We start from the raw sequence: 18873 nt of genomic DNA, 5'->3' as shown, positions 1-18873 counted from the left end.
AACTTCTTATTATTGGACTCAGCTTGCTAATTCCCTTGTAGAAAGTAGTCAGATGAGTGACTAACTGTTATGCCATACTCAAAGAAGAACTTAATAATTTCAACTAAAGAAAAGTATGATGCATTATCCATTACTAGTTTAATGGGCATACCAAACCAAACCAATATATTATCCTTTATGAATTCACAAACTACTTCGAATGTGGCTTTCTTGGTTACCTTAGCCTCCACCCATTTTGTGAAGTAATTAGTCATGGTGATGATGTAGGTCTATCTAGTGCTAGATGCAAGATTAATAGGACTAATGAAATCAAGGCCCCACTATTGGAAAGGACCTTTTATTACCAAAAGCCTAAGAGGTAATGCAGCTAAGGTCTTCCTATGAACATTTTGCATTTTTCACATTTTGACACCCACTAGTAAGCATCTTTAAACACTCTTGGCCAATAATAACATTGCCATCATATCTTAAAAGTAGTGATTGATGATGAGAAATGTCTACCACATGCTTCATCATGAAATGTTTTCAACAATCTCTCTTCTTGTTATTTGTCTATGCATCTAAGGAAAGTCCTATCTATAGATCTTTTGAATAGTTTATCATCCCAAATCACATACTTAGCAGCTTTGAATTTGAGATTTTTTTTAATTTTTTAATTATTTTTTCTATCAATGCTTCAAGATATTTACCATATGTTAAGAGATAGTTGATATTTTAGAACCAAGGATCTTGTAAGCTCATTGCCAAAACTAACTATTTTTCTTCTGGTTCTCTACCATTCCCATTTTCTGCTATAACTTTGCATAAGGTATTACCTCTTACCAACTTTGTGGGTTTAATTTCATTGTCATACTCTTGTGTTTTAGCTACCCATGTTCCTTTGTTGAGTCAAAACACTCTTTACTACCACATTAGGTACATGAATCACAAAATGAGAGTGTAGAATCTAAAATCTGAAAATTTTCAAGGCTTTTACCACAGTGAAGGCATTGTTTTCAATCTGAGAGTATTTCAGCTCATGACTCTTTAGGGCTATGCTTATAAAGACAATAGGGGCTTGTACTCCTTTTTTATCTTGCATGAGAATAGTTGACAAGGTGTGTTTGGAAGCATAACAATAGATCATAAAGTCTAGTTTATTAGGACAACATAGGACTAGAGCATTGGCAATGGAAATTTTTATATTATGGAAGGCTTGTTTTCTAGCATCATTCTACTTAAAACTTGAATTTCCTTTCATCATATCTATGATACATTTAGTTGTTTCAAAAAAATCAAGCATGAATCTTTTTAGGAAATTCACTTGTCCAAAAAAAGACTTAACTCCCATCTTGCTTATAGGTAGACTTAGTCTTTGAATAACTTCAATTTGTTTAGGGTCAATTTTGATGCCTTCTTGCGATACTATATGACTGAGTAACTTTCCTTCTATTACATAGAAAATAGATTTCTTAGGATTTAGAGATATTATGTGCTCTCGGCATCTTTACAACACTTTCCTTAAATCTTCTATGTGATTTTTCCTCTTTTTTGAGAATACAATAAGGTCATCAAGGTATATGACAATGATTCTATCTTTCATATTAGAGAAAGATTTATTCATACACCTTTGAAAAGTGGCACCAATGTTGATAAGGCCAAATGGCATTCTATAATATCTGAACATACCCTAAGGACTAGTGAAAGTTGTCTTGTGTTAGTCTTTCTCTTCTACTTCTATCTAGTTATACCTTGAGAAGCCATTAAGCATGGACATCATGTCAGCTCTTGCCTCTATTTGTGGTAGATGGTCCATGTTCAAGAAGGTGTAGTTATCCTTCAAAGATGCTTGGTTTAGTTTCTAAAATCTACATATATCCATTCTTCTTCCTAACTAGCACTGTGTTTTCTATCTAGGTAGAATGATGAATAGGAGAAATGATTCATTCCTTTAGCATCTTGTCAATTTCTCAAAATATGGTGTTGACTACTTTTAGATTATAATTTCTCTACTTCTATTAGAAAGCAGCTTTATCAGGCTTCAAGGGAATCTGATGTTTCATTTTCCCATCCTTGTAGCTTTTTAGATCCTCATAACTCCATGTAAATATGTCCTAATATTCTATTAAAAGTTGTTTGGGGGTTTCCTTTTCCTCGAGTGCAACATTTTCTAATGTTGATCACTTTGGGATTTTGCATGTTTCCAATGTTTATACTCATCAGTAGTAGGCCCTTTTTTATCCTCTTTTCCTTAATGTAAGTATCATGCCTATTAACAACTTCTCCAATGATGCAAAGTATGGAGGAATGATGTTACCTTGTAGTTGAATTGCACTAGTTCCATTTTCTTTTTGTTTCTTACAAAGATCTTGAACTGGTTCATTAGAATGATCTTCACAAATAGTTCTAGGATTTTCCAAAAATAATTGCAAACTTTTGTTATCTTCAAACACTTGCTAGGCTTTTATATTGTTAGGAATGGAAGGTTTGTATACAATTTCTACCTGATACTTTTTGTCCTTGAATTCTGGATGAGGAAGTAGTATGGAGGCAAAAATGACCAGTGAATCCTCCTTAGAGTTCATCTCCCTTGGTACTGATTCAATTGAGAATGCATCTAGACCTTCAATTTCATCCCAGACCTTGTTCCTATAATTTTTCAATTTATGGTACTTTACACAGTGCTGCCCTTTAATTTTTTATACAATGAGCTTTGCATCACCCTGAACTTTTAGTATCTTTATCCCTTTTTCTTTTGTAGCGATTATCCCAAGTAATAGGGCTTCATATTCAGCTATGTTGTTTGTGTTTCCAAATTCTAAATTGAACACCATGGGTTCGGGTTCTCCCTTAGGCGATATCAATACTACCCCTACACAAGACCCATATGAGGAAAAACTCCCATCAAATTCCAACATCCAAATTGATGATGTTTCTTCTTCTTCAATAGGAATTTGATTTCCTAGATATTTGACATCTTGGTCATTTGTGACATTCTAGTGAACAACATGTAATTACCAAATTCTAATTCTTGGTAAAGAATTTGAGCTTTGAGGTCATCTGACTTTAGAACTATCAATTTAGCTTTCTCTTCAAGTTCTAGCTTAATTTTCTTCTTCCTATGGGTATCACCACCTAAGACCAATTACAATTTTATTTCTCCTCCTAGATCATTGTAAAAGCTTTTGCTTAAAAGTAAACTATAGCTAGATGAAATGCCTATGACTAGGTTAGTCAATAGTAACTTCTTTCTAGATGAGCGGCCAAAGCAACATGGGCATCTTTCATTTGTCAAAGCAATGGGACTTTTTTGACATCCATGGAATAACACCTACCATGAATTCAGTAAGAGTGAGGCCTAGGGCTTTAGCCATTGGGTAAGGCATCACATTGTCTAAAGTATCTGAATCAATTATATAGTTTTTTAGTTTGCACTCGTTAATGTATAATGAGACATAAAATGGGTCAGGTTTATACCTAGGAAAAGCTTCCAAAATTGTGGATTCTTCTTGGTCAAAAAGATTAGATGTTAAAGACTCATCTTCTTCTTTAGTCCTAATTGTTAACCAAAAATGTCTTCCTACCAAAAAATTGAATTTAAATGCCAAAGTCCCACCCAACAATCACTTCCACATTTGAATATTAAATGCCAATGGAAATACAAAATAATCAAACAAAAAACCTTATTGTGTTTCCATATGAATCTAAGTTTATTTCTAGCAGGCTGCAACTTTCCCTACTGTTAGATCTCCCAAGATCTATGGCCACTGCTTTGTTGCCTTATGAACTTACAAGGGTTCTATGGAAGACAAGAAAGTGACATTGTGACACATAGACCTACTGATGTCATTCCCTTAGTAGGCTGCAAAAGTAAAGACTTGTCAGACTAGGTGGATCTGTGTCAAACAATCAACAAAAAATAATGTTCTCATTGGTCAGGTTGTGACATGAATTAGTGCATTTTTTGGGACCATAAGATGGATTATAATCATGTGGTTTTTATTTTTTCACCAATAGATGTTGCATGAAGGATACCCATAGTGACATAGTTAGGTTTCAACATGTATCTAGGCTAGTGAAGGAGTCACATGATCTTACAATATAGACTATGTCGTAAGATCATAGAAAGGAAGGATTAAACCACCGGTATTATGATATCTAACCATTGTAACATTGTAAGGAAAATTGATTGATCTATGAATCTATGCCATAGTAATGTCATGAGATCATCCAGTTAGGGAAACATAAGGAAGGTAAAAGGAGGACCCAATGTTAAGATGAGTTGATAATCGTAAGATTGTAGGGGTTAGCTTTTAGGTTAAAGATGATACAAGGGTTTTTGACCTTGTTTGACGATTGTAGGATTGTAAGACTTTAATTTGAACATAAGGATATTTTCACTCATCTAGGCTGGAAAATGAAGGGGTCTTCAACCAATAAAATCACATGAAGGGTACAAGAGGAACATTGAATAGTCGACCCATGTTCTGTCTGACTTTGTGTGCTGATATAGAAAAATAATAGTGATGTAATGGAAAGTTTGACCTGGTCAATTGATTATTGATCTTTTCAACTATCACCCATGCCTATTAAATGCAAAAGTAGAACTCACTCATTTCTCAATTATCTATCTAGCCAATTGTGCATTAAGGGCCGTCATTTCTATCTTCTCAGGATTATTCTTTTGGAAAACTATTGGATTTTCGTGCATCTAGGTTTGTTCCAAGATTTGATTTTCTCAATCTTTATGATTATTCTCTATAATATTAATGGTGGTAGTTGTGCTTTATTTCCTAGTAGAAGTTTCTTGGTTATTCTTGAACTATAAAAGAAAGTTTTGTACTCTTTCAAAAGGGTTGATCTTTCTCTAATTCTCTAATATTTCTTTCTATGCATATTACTATAATCTTATGTCTCTAAGCCATTGTAATGCTCTACTATATCTCTTTCAGCCATTAACACATTGTGCAAGACTTCTTTTCCTCTGGTGAATGTTCTTACTTATATTCTACAATTTGCATGGTTTTTTCTACTTTTGGCATTTGAATGATATTAAGTGAAGTTTCTTCCTATAGCATTCCTTTTTTGTCTGATCTACATGTGGTTGTTAGATTAAGCAAAGTCTGAATCTATATACTTTGAGGTTATAACTGGTTAACTATGCATTTATGGGAAAAGATAAGGTTAAACACTCTATTTTGGTGCATCACCTCCTTAGAATAGGTTAAGTAATTTGCTTCTATGCATTCTTTCTCCCTTTTCCTCTCCAAGTGTAGTTAGGTGCATCCTAATAGTAAAGGAAATTGACCTTCTCAACCTCACAATTCAAGTCCCATAGCTTGGAGGTTGTTTCCATGTTTCACAAGGTTGTCTTTAGGTAAAAACTTTGGACAAGGGTGCAAAATTTTGTGACAATAGTAACATTATGATTCAGGTTTATACTATCTCCTTTGTAGTGATCTACCAATATTTTTAATTCAAAGGGGTGGGATTTTAAGTAGTTTATATGAGAAATTTGGATTCTAGAGTCTTTATAGAATTGAATTAAATCAAAAGGATTCTTTTCCTTACTTGATTGAGGAATCATGGCTCCTTGGTTGGTCTGACTAGCACCTAAAGGAGAAACATCATTACCCTATGAAGAATGATTAGAAGCCTAATTTTTATTCCTTTGGCTTTTGGTTAGCAATGTATACAAGGTCTCATCAATAGTAGCATAACATTCACCTTGTTTTTTTGAGTCTAACTCATACTCTAAAAATAAATTTCTAAAGTCGCCATTCGAGTACAAACCTAACTCAGAACCAAGAGCTACAACATTCAGCTCATTAGTGGATAGAAATTCCATCGTACAAGCTATTTTAAGACAAATTTCATTATCATGATTCATTGTTAAATGGAACAAATACATGTTCCCCCTCTTGGGTGCATCCTAAATAACCAATCTTTATGGTGGACTAGCAAGCTATAGAATTTTTCCATCGATATTCCTCCTAGGTTGGTTTTGGAAGTTTCATTGATAGGAATTATTAAATTTAGGAAGTGTCCTCTTCATAGAAACTAGTTCATTTGATAATTATTGTAATATCTCATTAGACAAAGTGGTGTTACTAGTACTTGCCTTAGTTTAAAACTCTTGTTTCCAATTTCTGGCAGAGATCAAGTCATCTTCTAGTTAAACTACTTTCTTCTAGGCATCTGCCAAATCTATGGGATGGGATCTCCTAAGATCATAGATAATATGAAGCATATTTTTAAATTATCCATAGCATGTCCATCAATAGTAGGGGTTCTACTAGTGATCTTATTGAAATTAGCAACAAAATCTCTCATACTTACATTAGTTTGTTTTTTGATAGATGTCAATTGTGTTAGCAAGATGTGTTCATATTTTGTAGTTTTGAATCTTGTTTCAAAAGTCATTCTCATCATGTCCAAATTCATAATTAAGGCATCATCCAAATGATAAAACCAATCAACTGTGCTTTCTATTAGAGTTACTACAAATAGTCCTACAACTATGTCTTCATGTGCCACTCCCAAGATAAGAGTTGTGAAAAAGGCTTTAACGTGTTCAACAATAGTAACCTTCCCATCACTTGAAAACTTGGGAAAATTATTTCTCAAACTAGATGGTAGTGGATGATATGCTATAAGGTGTAATGGTCCAGTGGCTATAGTCCAGGGAATGGCCATAATTGTCCTAGTATGGTAGAAAATTGACAACTAGAGGAGCGATTAATCTGTGTAAAGCCAATACCGAGCAAGTAGTATGCAATGAATTTTGGTATCTAGGGGGTGAAGATGGCTTACTATTACTCTTTTTATCACCCTTTTGTCAAGGTGCTTCTAGGATGGGAATGCCAAGTCCTATAAGCTTTTCAAAAATAGGGTATCTCCCACCTTGATCTTTGGCACTCTTGAGGAATCTTGCTTGGTCAAAGATTTTGAGTTAATCTTGCCTCCGAGCTTCAAGGTTAGCTTGTCTTCATGCTCTTCAAAGTTCTATTCTTTGAACAACTCTTCCAAATGCCTCAACTCTAGCTTCTTTTTCTTTTAGCACTAGGCTAGCATTTTTTTCATGTTTTCTGTTCCTCCTATTTCTCCAAACAAATGTATTCAAGGATGAAATAATATCTTCCTAATCATCTTGGAATCCAAGATTAGGTTGGAGTATAGGAACTATATCCTCATGAGGTAGCACCATCTTTCTTCATGCTATAGGTCTTTTGGTCTAGTGATTGTTCATCTTCCCAATAGAGTCACCAATTTTTTTTCCGTAACTAGATTGTTCCTTTTACTCAGCTCTTTCAATACCCTATATTTACAAACAATGACTAGTTAAAGCAATTGGGAAATTATAGTTGAATGATTAATTTTCCTTTGAATTTATAGGGGTTTTTCCTTGACCAAAGAATAGGTGAAGAAAACTAAGTTAGGCCTAAAAAATAACTAACTTAGGGAAAGATTTGGGTGTTAACACTAATCAAATATGTGAACTCATACATCTTATGAACCTACAAAATTTGATGATGCAGTAATGAGTTTTATTTATGGATTAGATACTTAACAAAAATCTTTCAACTTTGACATGCTAAGAAAAATGTTTAAGAAATAATGTAGGAAAGAATCTCTTTTAGCCTCTAATAATAATATGATTATCTTTAGTTTGTTGTATTGAATTGCAAAAAAAAAACTCTATTTTATCATTAACCCAATTCAACTCAAGGAGATCTTGTAAACTATGATAAACAATGAAATAGTAAATAATTTATGCAAAAAAATTCAATTTGTCTCTACAACATGAAGTATTTCACACCAAAAATTAGCCAACCTTTCATTAATTTTTCAATTGGGTATATATAGGATTCTGAGATGACCGTTAAAAAATCGAACTAAACTAGTTCATCTCCTCAAAAATGAAAAATGGGAAGAAGCCAATTATTATGTACAATTTCACATCAAAATACAAAAGGGTGGGAGAAAGATCACTTCACCTTCTTTCCCTTTTCCAACTTTGTCTTATAGGCCTTGGTAGCAGTGATGATAGGAATAAGCTCCTTGTGCTTGTGGACATGAATATTGGTGTATCTTAAGATCCACTTGGATTGTTCTCTAACCAAGTCTTTTATTACAGTCAATTGTTCTTGCATTTCCTCCATCGCCATGTGTATACTACTATTTAGCTATTGGAGATCTAACACTCTATTATGATGATTAGTAGATTTCTCTGTTAGATTATCTAGATAACTAGAGAAATTATTTTGCATAAGAGAAATTCCTAGTACTCCTTTCCCTTGCCCACTTGTTTGGGAGTCAGTGTACAGTCCTTTCAGCAACTCATAATCCTTATCCTGTTCTTCCTTAACTTTGATCTCTGTCTTCTATAGTCTATCCTCTATAGTAGAGATCATCTTAGTTTTTAATTGCAAGCTTTGTTGCCATTCAAACAAGGTCTCATCTCCCTTTTGTAGAATCTTGGCTTCTAATTCTTCTTTGGTCTTCATTTGAATGACCATATGCAAGAGAGAGATATAATCTTCACTCTTTTCCCTTTCTGTTGATAGAATATCTCAGTTGGCTAAGATGTTATCCTTTTGCATTTCAATCCTCAACACTGCATTAATGAGCTGATTTATGAATACAAGTCCTTCAAACTTTAGTTTTTCACTCCACTCCCTACTAATTTGTCCAAAGTGTTTGTCTTCTTGTAGTAGGGAGATGATAGCCTAAATATTTATGGTTGTAGGATCCCTAGTAGCTAGAAATCCCAAAATACTTGCTAGTGGGGCAATTAGTTGTCTAATAAAGTGGTTAAGCTCATGCAATTCTACCTCCATCTTGACTTTTACAAGTTTGAGGCCTTCAAGATATTGCTCTACCACTTCATTGGTTGATTTCTATAGAACCATTTTAGTGTCATGAATAACTTCTCCAAGATCTAGAGACTATAAAGTGAAGTCATCTTTGGTTAGGTTTTCAATCCAACCTTCCTTCTTAGGCTTGGCTATCTACATAGTTAGGTGTCCAATGTCTGGGTCTCAACCAAGGATGGATAAAGTAATCTACTTCTTCACTTTTCTCAATGCTAACCTAGAATAGATGGCTAGAGATAGAGTCTCTTTATTTTGATCTCTCTCTTCTATCCTTTTCATTTTTCTAAGGTATTCTTGAGCCATGACTTAGTGCTAATTACCTTAGATGTAGTCCCTAGTGTATCCAAACTAAAAATTCTCCTCTTAATAGGAGTCAATGCCTTTGAAGTTAAGGAGAAAGGATTTATTGGAGCTAGGGAAATGAACTTTGGAGCTTCAGATACCTTCTCCACTTCATATGTTTTCTTTGTTGCTTCATCTGACTTTGTAGATTCACTTTCACTACTCCCACCATATCTAAGGTCAAGCACTTGTATTTGGGGTTAGATTGGTAGGAGTAACATGGGCCTTATAAATGGGATTGGACTACTATAGGGTAAGAGACCCATTGTGACTACACTATCTTTTAATTCTTTGACCTTCTTCTTGACATCTATCTCCATCCCGATCATTGGCATTGAACAATCTTGATAAGTTTTATCAAGTGGAATATTCTTGTCAAAAGGTTGATCACCTCCACCAACTAGTTGAGTAGGTCCTTGAGTGAGAGGTAGATTGTGCTTGAAGCACTATTGTGAGAAGATGATTCTACTACTTCGTCATGCTATGGTCCACTTGACCTACTTTCTAGTCCTCTTGTAGATTCTAGCCATCATTATGTTTAGATCTTCTATAGCATCTTCAAAAATTTTAGAGCTTATGGGAGTATTCCTCAATTTGGTCGAATTATTATTGCCATACATATTTTGACCATCATCCTTAACTCCATCTACATCTATTTTTACCTTATACATCTTAACTTGATCAATTATCAATCTATCAAAGGTTTGATCATGACTTAAAAATTCATCTTTTCAATCAGCCCAATAATCTTCAATTGTGGTGATATGCTTTATCACACGCATAATTTGCAAAAAATCTCTAGCATACCTGTTGGGGTTGAACATAGGCCTCAAGAGCTCAAACATATCTAGCTTGTAGTTTTTCTCAAAAACATTTATCATGTTCTTGGATCTGAATGAGTGTCACAACTGAAAGCTCCAACCTTCATAGGAAATTCATATCCCTTCTTCTTTAGGCATCCACTTAGGACATTAACTTGAAAAGCTAATCATATAATCTCAATTACCATTATCATATCACTTAGATATCTTAGCAACTTGAGGGGAAATTCATCAAAATTTGTAAGATGTAGATAAGAAAAAGATGAGAATTGAATGAAATAACAACCAAATTGGATGATGGTAGTCATGGCTTTAGGGGAGAATGTCCTTTTTGGGCATCCTTTTTTTTCCCTTCAAATTCTCATAGTAAATGCATCATTAAGCTTTACATAATCCACATAACTATTCTGCAATTGGAGACATGGGTAAAACTCATGGGACATAACATCATCAAGAAAATTTTCTAATCTTGGAAGGCTAGGCCATAAATGCAAAGAATCCAACATGTAAATAGAGAATGAAGAAATGTAGAATGAATTGTAAAACTTGGCCGCCTGGAGGATATTGGAAAAAATATCACTTACCTCTTGCACTCAATCAATATATTGGGTGTCTAAGCATATAACTTGAACCAAAAGGAATTATTGCTCAACAAAATTCAAGGTTTATTCTTCACCTTTCAATTTATGTAGAAGAACCAGAATATGAATTATTTTTGGTTTGAGATTGGTCTAGAACAAAGTTTTGGGGACTTTGTTCTTGTCAATTCATGGAAACTAGAACCATGTTCACATGATCTCTTTCCTCTAGATCATATTCTTCATTAAGAATTATGAGAAGACCCCACCAATAGTTAAGTTAGAGAACTCCTCTTTCTCTGGCACATGAAGACAATTTACCATCATCTACCTATAATTGAAAGCAACATAGTGTCATCTAACAAAACTATTATCTTGGTTTCCAATTTGTAATGATGAATACATTCATAAATGAGTTCTAGGGCTTGGACTTCAACTAGGAAACCAATGAATTTGACTAAACCACATCCTCTAAGCTTCTTAGTGTTAGGATGAATTCGTTCATATTTTACCCTCCTTTGGAAATTTACGATATCATAGAAATAGTGGGATGTGTGTGTGAAGTTCTACAATTGAGACTTGATCCCATCAAAACCCATGAACTTGATGACCATAGCTTATGAATGAGATTTTGAATCAAACAAGTGAATAAGAAAACAAAGACAATAGTTAATGGCTTTCAAAAAGCTTATGCATATTGATAGAATGAGAAATCAAGGAAACAAGGTAACTCCTTTAACTACCTATGTATTTTTATATAAGGATTTTGATTCATCTATTATACTTTAAAATTCATACCACATGACTGAAATTTATGGAAATACCCATTAGAGAGTAAATGCAAAGGCTCAACAAATATTTAAAAGTCTTTTCACTATTCCATTGAGTGCAATGGTAACTTTTTGTAAACCCATTATTTAGTTTTCCATTTTCCTTTAAGTTTTAGAAAGTTATGGATGTGGTACTCTATTGGTGAGAATTCTCCAAGTGAGATTTCAACTATATCTTCCTTCCACAATGGCTTGATTCATGCTAATATCATTCTAACATACATTAAATCTAGTATGGGGCCAAATCTACTTGTTGACTTGATTTTTCTTGTATAATCAAAAAATTGCTTGCATGGGTTAGAAACCCACTGAGGAGAAGGCAATATCCATTTTTCTACCAATGCTCCCTTATTGGTTGAATCTTTGACAACTACATTTCTGGCTATTAAGGATGTTTAGTTAAGGTGTATGGATCTACTTGGGTGTCACTTAACATCTTATTTTTCACTTTTATCTATTCTATGGAAAATTGTCTTCAAGGGTTGGAAACTTATCAAGAAGAAGAAATTTTTAGGTTTTCTACAAAGGCTTAGTATTTGAGTGATAATGAATCCAAATCATGTTTAGGAGTCTCATCTTATACTCAAACATCAATTTACCTTTAAAATGTATACTCTTTGAATCATTTTAAGCTACACTTTCCCCCAAGTGAGCCTTTATAGAGAATTTCCTTCATGGGTTGGAAACCCATCAAGTAGAAGGTCATATGGAATTTTCTACTGATGCTTATTTTATCAACCATTAATATGGCATGAAAAAATAGTGAATATGCTTCATCTTTAATGAGTGAAATTTGATCTCTATCAAATTGGATACTAACTTACCCAAGAATTACAAAATACAAACAACCACCTACCCAACTATGGAGAAAGATAAGACGTATTGGGAAAATTTGATAGAGATCACCTAGCCTTTAAAAATATAGACCTAGACTCAAACATTTTGGGAAAGGGACTGACCTCATCTAAAATACAAAACTCACTTTTTCCAATAGATTAGAAAACATAAGTGGGGCAATATAATGTACTATATGTAGACACCTAAATTTGATTACACCACTTTAGTAATCCTATTTAGTTATCTCTAAAAGCATCATTAATTAAATTTTTATTTAATTAATCCTTTGCCATCCCTAGCTGATTAATTTAATTAATCATCTATAGTCCTAATTGATAAATCAAATAACCTATTATTTATCAATTAAATCCTTTTCTCCTATCTAATTCCAAAAATCCCCATTTATTAAATAACTCCATTTGATAAATAAAATCCTCAAATCGAAAAACCCCTAACTTATCCCTAATCCTCCATTTAGCCTAATCCACCCCATCCACCCATACTAACCTAGCTTAGTCACTAACTCACCCACCCTCTTTAATGCCATCCACTTGCACATCTCTAACATCCATAATCTAATCCTAAACCCAAGCCTAATCCACCCCTTAATGTTGTCACATTCCCTAAACAAGTTTAAGACTTTCCTAAACCAAACCAAATTCTCCCCTCAAAAATCCCAACCACCAAGTCATGAGTGCTCTTACAAAACATAAAAGACTCTTACAAGCCCACTCATGACTCTTACATCCATCTTCCACACTCATTCCTCTTACATATCTCTTACATACTCAACCCCACTCATCATGCTTTTAACCAACCCCTTACCCTACCCTCTCACACTCATCCTCCTTGTGACAAGTGTCACCTTCCCATTGGTGCTAAACAAGCACAATCCATGTACTCTCCTTTGAGTGCATCCTAGCCCTTGTTAAGCCTTCATCTCTCCTTGCATCTTAGCCCTCCATCCCTCAAGCCCTTAGCCTATAAATTGAATCCCATCCCAAGCCAAAAAAAAAACAATCTTTGAGCTAAAGTTATCATGCCCTTTTGAGAGCCAAAATCCATACTCATACCCTTATAATGCCAAATTGAGAGCTCACAAGGCTACCAATTTGCCATTACCCATCTCCATTGAAGCCATTTGAGCATTTGAGCATACATCCCCAATCTACACATAGACACATCTCAAAAACAAGAGAACAAGCTCATTGAGAGAGCCTATCCATGGCTCACATTCTCATTTGAGTTTGTCTTCTCTTTGTCTCTCTTATATGTTATGTTAGTTTAATGTGTAAACGCTTCCATTGAATTAGTATTTTTAGCACATTAGATTAGTGTATACACTATATTCTTTAGGTTCTTCATTACATGATGCATTACCTTTTTCTGCAAAGTCATCAACTCTTACATTTTCACTTTCCACAACTTTGTAAGAGTTAGAATTTAAACACTTATAAGATTTTCTTTTTGTGGAATAACCTAGAAATATTCCTTCATCACTCTTTTCATCAAGTTTTTCATTCCTATTATCTTTCAGTATATAGCATCTACTTCCAAAGATTTTAAAATAGTTAACATTAGGAGCATAACCATACCATAGTTCAAAAGGTGTAGCATTTGTACCTTTCTTGACTTGAATTCTATTTAGGATATAGACATCAGTACTAACTGATTCTCTCCAATATTTCTATGATATGCCTTTCTCCATCATTAGTGTTCTTATAGAGTCTATTGTGGATATGTTTCTTCTTTTAACTATCCCATTCTGAGGAGAGGTCCTTGGTGCTAACATCTATCTTTTAATTCCTCAATCATTGTAGAATTTATTGAACTCATATGAAAAGAATTCACCATCTTTTCTAGATCTCAAACACTTCAAACTCTTCACTATTTCTTTTTCAACTTTGGCTAAATACCACTTGAATAACTGAAAAGCATCAGATTTAACTTTAAGAAAGATCACAACCATCATTCTAGAGTAGTCATCCAAAAATAGAATGAAATATTGATCTCCAAGGTACCTTTTAACACTAATGGCTCCACATAGGTTAGTATAAACCAATGCCAAAATATCATTAGCAGTATATGTCTTACTTTTATAACTTGACTTGGTCATCTTTCCTAATTGACACTATTTATAAATAGCATTGCTAGGCTTCTTCAATTTAAGCAATCCTCTCACTTTCTTCATCTTACTAATATTCACCAAATTATCATTTTTTCACATGACATAATATTTTGTGCCATAACCAAACATCTTCTTATTGTGCAAACATACATGTCTCTTCTGATAGGTCTAGATACAATAAGCTACCTCTCTTTTGCTCACCAATTCCAATTAGCTTACCATCACTATCATGTATCTTGACATTTCTATTGTGAAATTAAACTTTAAAACCTAATTTTTTCAATTTAAAAATACTCAACAAATTGTAGTTAAGTCCTTTAACCCAATAAATATTTTCACATGTTTTCTTGTCAGTTAGTTGAATAGTGCCTTTACTTTTTATAACACATGTGATATCATTACCAAATTTAACACATCCACCATTGTATGGACCAATATATTCAAATTTTTCTTTATCACCAATCATATGATTGGAACATCCACTATCAGTTATCCATCTATCACTTTTGCTCATGTAGAAAATTAATGTAGTTTTCTCATCTTTATCAGACTCTTCTTTCATAGCAACATAGACAAATTCATTGTCGTTACTCTTAGATTCATTATGAGCATTTCCTTTAGTAATATAAAAATATTTCTTACCTTTTTCATCCTTGCTTCTTCTATACTCTTAGTCATCTCTTCTTCCTTTCTTACTTTCTTTCCTTCTTTTCATTTGTGCCTTCTCTGTAAGGACATCTAGCAGCAATATGACCAACTTTATTGCATGAAAAAAAAATGATAGGAAATTTTCCTTTGTATTTACCTCTTCCACTTCCAAAAATTTTTTTCAATGAGAGCTTCAAGTTCATCAATCTCATCATTAGAGCTATCACTTTCACTCTTCACATGCTTTCCTTTCTTCTTACTAAGAATCAATTGTGACTTGAAAGTAAATTTAATGGTAGCAGGTGTGTAGTTATCAAAATTAGACATCTCAAAAGAAGTAAGTCTACCAACTACACCTTCTAAGGTCAAGTTGTTACCTTGTGTGCATCTTAGTTCCTAAATTACATAGACTCTAATGGCATAGATAGGGAGTATAGTCCTTAATACTTTTCTTATCATTGTTTTATCTTCAATAGTTCCATTTTCTCCTTGAATATCATTCATAAACTCTTTAACTCTTGTGTAGTATTGTACTATGTTTTCACCTTCCATCATTCTCATATCATTAAATTTACCTCTTAGACTTTTTGCTTTGGCTCTTAGTGCATTGCCATCACCTCCATATATGGTCTTCAATCTATCCCACATTTTCTTTGTATTATTGCAATATTTTAGGTCATCAAACTTGACATAGCTTAAGGTTGAGTCAATCTCCAACATTTCTTAGTTGTGATCTAACTTCTTTATCAGTTCTTTAGCAATTAGAGGAGTATTTTTTACCTCTATATATTCATTTCTTAGAAAATTGACAACAACATTATTGATATTGGATATGTGTAGCTTCATCAAGGTCTTCCAAGTAGGAAAGTTCTCCTTATCTAGCTTGGGTACATCTCTCTTTTTTGTCATGACCTTTACCTTTAAGTACCTTCAAAATTTTCTCTACAAGCATTGAGCTCTGATACCAATTGTTAGAAATGTTTATAATAACTGGAGTGGGGGAAGGTGAATCAATTACTTAAGGTCTATATGTACCACTTGAAAAATTAAACAATAAACACATCACTATTTTTCTTATCCTGCATATCCTTCTATTGCTCAGTCTCTAATGTAAAACTATCATAAACTTAACTTGCATTGCATAATGTAAACATCATCACATGTAAAAAATTCATAACACATTCATCATAGTTTAACACTAGGATTTTATGTGGAAACCCAATTTGGGAAAAACCACTAGCAATGTGTCACTCTTTTTCACTCTTTCAAAGTGAGCTCTATTAGGAGCCAACCCTATTGAAGGTTACAATACACACTATTGAATGTGACCTAGTTAGAGGATTTAATCACCCTATTAGGAGTGGCCTTGTAAGAGGGCTTTAATCATTCTATTTAGAATGTCACCTAGTTAAAGGATTTACATAGACTATTAAGTCTTCAAATGATTGTTAGGTCAACCTCTGTTGAAAGGATTTCAATACAAACTATTTACAATGATAAGAAATAAACTAATAGGATTTGATCTATGTGATTATAACTCACTTTTTTTTGGTTCAGATCTCTATTCTATCCTTATGTGGGTTCACTGATAAACCTTTCATTTTCATCTTTGATCTTGATATGTTTGGACACCCTTCAAGCAACGAGTCCACTCTTCTCATCAACATTAAGTCTTCTTCTCAAATTCACTTATCAACAAAAACATCACATTTGCAAGATTTTCTCTTTTAGCTTCACATACACTCACTTGTGTGTTTCTAATCAACCTTTCTCTATATGACTTCCTTCACATACAATCTCTCTCTCTCTCTCTCTCACACACACACACACACACACACACACACACACACACACACACACACACACACACACACACACACATGATGGGGCTAGAATGGGCACCAAGTGCTTGGTTCTTTATCACATAAATAGAAAATTTGTGCTTTACCATTTTCTACATCCACCATAGATCTTAGGGTTTATGATTAGATTCAACTTGATTCAATGTATTTTTACATCTTCATGATCATCCTCTAGAAACTTCTCTAGAATCCTTCTATTAGGTATTTACCTAATTATCATCTTGAATTTAGACATCCAACTCATCAATCTTATCTTCAACATATTTTACATCTTACAACAAATCAATTGAGTTGACTTGATCTTACAGTTTCTTTGAATTTGATCTTTTAGTGTCACTTGGTAATCATTGAATTCTAACACTTGGTCAATACTGAAATACTCAATCACTATTTAAGCTTACTAGCTTGACATAAACTAACTTTCTTAGTTGATCCTAATGCTTGGTCAACACTAGATTTTCTTGGCACTAACTATGGCTTGGTTGACACTAGCATTACTTGACACTCCTTAGTATTTTACTCTTTTTCTTGGCTAGGTTTAGCTTCCTTGACATAAAAAATTATGTTTCTTTATCAAAGTCCATCTAATCAAATGTCCATTGTAACTACTTTTCATAACTTCAAACTTTCCTCTAGGTGCTATAGTTATGAGTAACTCTTAAATCCTCTTCATCAATCAAATAGTTATGACATTTAGATTAGGTAGAAATATGTCTCATCCATAGATTTGACATCAATGAAAAAACAATAGTTTTTCCAATTGTAAGTTTCCAACAAGTTTTATGACCATATAGTTGTGCAAACATATTTAGGAGATTTATTTGTATGACCCACTTTTTGTGTAATGCCACAAAAACCAAAAGATAAGAAACCAACAACAAGCACAAAAAACGTCACCATTTTTGTTTTAATCAACTTAATACAAGTACAAATAAAATGATTGAGTCACTCTCAATCCAAAATACTCAAGATGAAATATGATATCATCCATATATGTTTCCATTATAATGCTAGTACATATTGAGTTCAGTACAATAATGAAGTACAATGTCATTCTTAAACACCTATGTCCAACATATGGACACTAAAAGTAACAAATTCTGTTTTCTAGATATAACTTCAACAATCATCCTTAGCTACTTGTTAATCAACTTGACGCACCTGAAAAACACACAAAAATGCAACACAATGCAAAGAGGGCTCAGTAAACACTGAGTTGAAAAGCGTAATCCACCTGCATACATGTTAGAATAACCATATACATATCCATAATGTAGATATCTGATCCACTTAACATAGTGCAATTTTGAAATTAATATGCAAGAAGTAATCATTTACTTATCAATGCAAAATTAAACTCACACTAAGAATAACTCGTAAATGAATCATATATATACTGAGGTGTCATCGTTATGGCACTAAGATTCTTCATCCATGTATGGTACACTCGTAGTCAACACATAATGAAATTCTCTATTATACTTGTCAAAGACAGAATAGACATTTGCCTTGTACTTTGTACTTAACCTTATACGTTTAAGTCATAGGTAAGGCCAATTTTTTTATGTAATTAACCCACCCAATTCATTTTAAAGTTATCACTGATTTAATTAACTGAATAGGATAAACCAAATTCAGCCACCCCGATATATGTTCATCACAACTATTCATAAAATACACATTAAACAGATATACTAAGAATGCACATGAAACATATATAAAATCAGTATTCAACATGATAATAGATCCTTTAATCTATTTGTAACACATCTTATTTTGCCTATTTCAAAGGTAAATTTAGATTACTATAACAATAGAAACAAATACTATAATAGTAAGAACTCGTAAATATAACTAAACTGACACATTAGTTTAATGATATTTACCGATCTTAGTACTATACCATTTAACCCTACTGTCATCAAAAATCTATATTTATCCTTGAGAATGAAAAAATAGTAAGATCAAAGTA

This window comes from Cupressus sempervirens, chromosome 11 (genome assembly GCF_028749045.1).
Source record: "Cupressus sempervirens isolate cs-2001-9-10 chromosome 11, ASM2874904v1, whole genome shotgun sequence".
NCBI lineage: Eukaryota > Viridiplantae > Streptophyta > Pinopsida > Cupressales > Cupressaceae > Cupressus > Cupressus sempervirens.
This window is presented reverse-complemented; position numbering follows the sequence as displayed.